A 6,000-nucleotide genomic window follows, 5' to 3' on the forward strand; every position below is an offset into this window, starting at 1 on the left:
CTATTTGTGCCTCCAAATGGTGTGGGGATTTTCCTGGGAAATCTTGGAGTGCCAGTTCCCACAATCGGTCAGTATAGTCTAGGACATCCTCCTTCTCTATCTGGATGGTAATGGTACTATTAAATTGTATCAAAGCTGCATTTTGCAACTGTTGGCTGCCAAGTCTATTTCTTAAAGCCTCATGTGTTTCCTAGATCGTCATGACTGTTGATTGGTGGATGCGCAAGAGGTAATCTACAGCCTTTCAAGAATTTGTGCGTAAAAACTGTAATAGTCCACAGAGGACAACAAAACTTGGCAGGGTAGATCAGCATCGAGTGCACTCGAAGTAATGGCAGCCATAGTTCAGCAGTCAGGAGAACGGTAAAATAGAGGGTGTCGTTGCATTCTGATCGATGTCGCTGTGATTTTGTTATAAACTTTAAAGAAATATGAATTTTGTCTTCCTGATGGTGTAACACAAGCCAAGGTTTGTGTTTGGCGTCGGGTGAAAAATTAGCGCTTTCTCTTTCACAACAGCTGCCCTGTCAGTCAGAGTAAATGTTATACGCTTTACTATTTGTTGTAAAAGCCCATTTGGATCCCCGCCATTGAATCGAGCATATGTTGAGCCAATTTCCAGAAATGACGACATAATGTGACGGACATAGTCACTTGTACTTGTAGACCCTCCAGAATGTGACGAACATCAAGTACAATTGTTGTGCTGTCTGCTGTTACATGAATCTCATTAATGTGCTATTCATCTAAAGATGTTGCGTCCCATGACGGAGGTGTATCATCATTACTGAAAATTAATTACGCAGCTTGGATATTACTTAAAACACCCAATTCATATGCCATCTGAGCAACTGTTGCAGATATTGGTATGTCCTTTATGTGACGGTTTTAGTAAAGATTCCCTGATAACTTTTATGGCATGGGAGCATGATTTTACAGGGACACCCATAATCATATTTCTCAAGTCGTTCTTTTCTTTTTCGTTTGTTTCTGTAGAAGTTTTCAATTCTGCCTCAACATTGAAAAGCCTGTGCTCAAGCATTTTAATCCTCCTTTTTCAATGATTTAATGCTATTTCTTAATTTGTCATTAATATGACCAATTGGCTAAATATAAAATTGTTTGTGAATATACTTATCATATCCTGCGATTGCTTACTGATAACGATCGTCTGTCAAGCAAATCTTTCCCAAAAAGTTCCATTTTAATAACACTATCATTCAAAACTCAAAATAAGTACACGAAGTAAAACGCACATAAGGCGCATTATCCAATAGCGTTCTGGTATAATCTGACGAGGCATTGCTATCCAACCACCATGTGATTCAATCGATCCAATGATTACGTTTTTTCTCAAGATGAAGACTTAACGATTTGAGCAAAATCTTTCATATCTGGGTGGTGTAAAGCTGCTCTTCTAGCTTAAGCAATTAGAATCACGATCCTATACCAGTTGATATGCTGCTGAAACAATGTATCAATCACCGAGCCAAAACCCAATGGGTTATCTAATACTGGTTGTTGAGTGTTTGATGACAAAGATGAAAACATTGATCTATCACGGTTTTAACACAATGGAAAATTCCATCTGTTTCTACATTGAGAATTATTGCTTTCACAAGACAACACTCGTTTTACCAACAATAACACTGGGAGTACACGGAAATTAGAAAAAAAAATATTTCAAAGAACCAATCAAATGGACGAAAAATTACTATGACAATATGATTGATGTCCAATCAAGATAGATGAACTTGAGACTTTGAAAGAACCAATCAAAATGATTTAGACTACTGGCTGCGCTGTATGACCTGGAGTAAGTCATACCTAGTTTTTTTGCAGCACTGCTGTGTGGCTGACGCCTGAGTTGTACGCCCTTTGACTTTTAAGTTCCTAGGGGATGAATGGACTTTTAATTTATTGAATTAATAAGTCATTAGACTCAGGTGTAAAAAACCATAATCAAACTCAAATCACAAGACTATTCAATATATCATCAAACTCAAAATATTGATTAACAGGTAAGAAAAACCAATCACATACACCTCCATCATCCATTTTTTGAAGTGAGATCTTGCTGAGCATGACCGTATGTCGGCCTTTTTAAAAAAACTGCCAAATTCCTGTCCTGTGACGTTAATTGGATCTTTGAAATATTTGATGCATATATTGTTAGCAATACTTGCTTACACAGTCTCACTACACATTACTAACTTGTATGAAACATAAGAAACGAAAATCGAGAGAGATTCAGGATAGATATGACGTTTTGTATTGACTGGGGTAGAGGAAAATACCCTGTCCTTTTTTTTGCATGATGGCTTTAAGTCGAATTTTTAACAAAATGGAGTCTCTTGTTGTATACACCTATGAATTCTCCTGATGCAAATTGCCATCTTCTAACATCCTCATAAAAGTTTGTAACAATCAGACTTTTAAAAGTTTTATTATATATTAATAAAGTCTGTCCCCAAGGGGCTACTCATTCCTGTAACGGCAGTGAAAATTAACCAATTAAAATCCTCTTAACAATAGAAGTGCAACTAACAATGTTTTCTCGCCGTAGCTACCCCTTTTCCATCACGGCCGAAACTACAAACACATGGTTTTTTCATTCAGTGTGATTTCCAGTTCAACACCGCTTCAAGAATGGTGAGTAATGTTCAACATTAGACCATGACCCTCATTCCTGTTACCAGGGCTTGTTATTTAAATTAGAACTTGTATTAAAAATAAAAAGTATCAGTTTATAGCTTTTTTAAGGCTCTAAATAATAGTCATACTTTAATGTTGGAGTAAATCATATTTTAGGGATAGTATGAATCGAAGCGAGATAAACTCATCCCTGTTACACTCATTCCTGTTACACCTTGTTTTGTAACAGGAATGAGGGATGTAACAGGAATGAGGAAAACATAACAGGAATGAGTAACAGGAATGAGGAATGTGAACTTTCATAAAATGAAACACATGTTTTATTGTCACTAAGTCCTTTGGAGCATAATGGCCCATAGAATCGGAGCATATCCCTGTTGCTGTAGCATGAAACAGACATTTAACTTATGAATACGAGGTTGGTCTATAGCAAATTACATTCCCCAACAGCACTGGTACCATGATATACACCTGGGTGAAGCAAAGTGAAGCAACCGGAATGAATTTCCTTGATTAAGGAAACCACTCTATGGTTGTGGAGGTTTTCGAACCTGTTATCTCCCAGTCGGGAGTCCCTTTCGGTAACCACTCGGCCACGGCGCCTCCACATGGTTTATTGATTCATAGCATATTCCTTTGTTTCATAAGGATGTGTTTGGTAAAGTGTTTTGTAAACCACTGAAGTGTTACAGGCCTATGTCCATTGAAGTGGTAACATTCATTGTTACAACGTTACCATTAAAAACAATTTTTATTGTTTACATATTAATTTCTTCCATTGCTGAAAGACTATTTTTAGTGCAAAGTTACCTTGCCAATACCAAATGCCTAATGTCCAAACATAGTTTGTTTGCCTGTTAGGCTCAGATACATTTTAGATGATTACTATGATTTTAACGGCCCGGTATCGCTTGTACAAATGTGACATTGTATCACATAATAGTCTTCTTTGTTTCTTGACTTTATTCATGTTACACCTTGTTTTGTAATAGGAATGAGGGTGGCGAAATGGAACTTGATATTATTGTTCATTTTCAAGGGTCATAGCTTTGTAACGATTGTTTTATTTTGTTTTCTTATCACAAAGGCCAAAAAAGCCATGATGTCAGCCGAGAGCAACAACTTTACTGTCAAAGACGAGATGGAGTTCCTATTCGACGTGCTGTTAATCTTAAAAAAAGAACAAGACAAATACCAGAGCGATAAATCGAATGGAACGAAAAAGTCCATAAAAGATAAGACACCAAGAGAACAACGCAAACAGAGAAAGAATTGGATAAAAAATTATCACACACACACTACAAACCGGAAACAGCAAAATCTTGACCTGAGTTACACTCCATCCTCACACTCAAAATCTCCACTCCAGTATGTCTCTCGTCAAAGATATCAAGCTACTAAAACAGCCAATGAAACCTAAATGTTGAAAAACCAAAGTCTTGAAGAAGTGAAAAGGCTGTCCTCTCTTTCTCAATCGAAAAAGAAATCCGAAAAGTACAAAAAGCTCAGGGACAGGTCATTAAAAAAAAACAAACTTTCGTTGACACCCCGATCAAAAACTAGAAAAATTTTTGAAAGATAGCAGAAAAAACAAAACAGTGAAAAGAACATTACAAAATCATTCTGCACTCCTATAAGACATCAAACATTTGAGGAACAGAAGGCACATGTACACATCCGTGAAACATCTGGCAGCTGGTATGACTCTCAAAAAATATAAACTCTTTGAAAAATTCGGAAACGACGTCAAATGCCTCCAAAATTTCCAGATCTTGTCAAGCAAATAGTAAGAGATTTTTTCCTGAAAGGTGACACTTCTAAATTAGCTCCAGGAAAGAGAAATACAAAAACAAGAAATAAAGTCAAGAAACAAAGAAGACTAATATGTGATACAATGTCACATTTGTACAAGCGATACATCTCTTGCGACCCATACGTGTCATTTTCTTCATTCTACCGACTTAAGCCATTTTGGGTTGTTACTCCAAGAAAAAGGGACAGTGAAACATGTGCATGTAAAAAATGTGAAAACATTAACATGCTTGCTTCAGCGCTTTGGAGAAAAGGAGTCAAGAATGTTCAATAATGTTGTTGGTCACATCAATTAAATTTCATTCATTTCTACAAAGTGATTTGAAGCAACAGGTTTTCAAATGTAATGATGGAGTCATGCCTGAAGTTGCACCGGTTGACTTAAACAGTGAATCAAGTGATGAACATGACCAAGATGACATAGACATTACGGTGATGCCGACTAAAATCGATTACAATGGTTTTATCAAAGATTGAATGAATGGAAATCATTGATGAAGTGGTTGATGAATGTGAAAATCAAGCATTACGTGTTTGTGAAATAGTTGGGGCCAGCAGAAGTGTAATCAAAACTCGCATTGGTATTGACAATAGGTGTACACATTTAATTTCAAATAATATACCTAGATCTCTGTGTGATGGGAAACAGTTATTTCCTGTCAAGCTGAGGGCCGATGGGGATTGCCTGCCTGCCAGTGGTGCAGTGTATGCATTTGGCAAAGACACACAAACAGACGAAATACGAGTAAGATTGATACAAGAGCTGGCTTTACACAAGAACCATTATTTGTCAGATTCAAACCTTGCTTCACTCAATGACAACATCCAGACAGTTGTTGAATTTTTGTCACAAACTTGGACCTTTATATTCCCGATGTTCACAGAAATGATAAAGTTACCCTGGAAGAGTTGTTCAAACTGGACGTTATGTCATTAAGTAAACCAAAATCATACATGTGTATGTGGTAGCTTCTCGCTCTTTCCATTGTTTTAAAAATGCCTCTTTTGTCTGTTTATCCAAACATTCCGAAGTGCAACGAAAGAGTATCCTGAATTTAACAAACAATGTTGGTGCTCTTTTGCGGGTCTCTACCAACATAAGCCCCAAATCATCGTATAGGCGCCCTAACCATTTTGTTCCCCTTCTGAGTTTCAATCACTAAGCGTATTGAATTTATAATCCTTTCGAATAGATATGTTGTAATTACTCATTCCTGTAACAGAAAACTCATTCCTGTTACGTCCACTCATTCCTGTTACACAAACTCATTCCTGTTAAGAATGACTTTTTCATGTTTTTCATGCTAAATATAAATACTTGAAAGGAAATATTATTTGTGGTGGTTTAACACTTATATACCTGGACTCTGGTAAACAATTTTTATTTTTGTCATTTTCCTATAAATTTTTGGAGATGATGATTGCTCAAATAATATCCTTTGTTTTCAAAAACTGATTTCTGAATGCCTTTTGTAAAACAATAAATGTCATTTTGTTGTCAAAATTAGTATCAATGCTCTGTGTTTATTGTTT

Source organism: Berghia stephanieae, chromosome 4, assembly GCF_034508935.2.
Source record: "Berghia stephanieae isolate SIO BIC M18660-M18661 chromosome 4, UCSD_Bste_1.3, whole genome shotgun sequence".
Taxonomy (NCBI): Eukaryota; Metazoa; Mollusca; class Gastropoda; order Nudibranchia; family Aeolidiidae; genus Berghia; species Berghia stephanieae.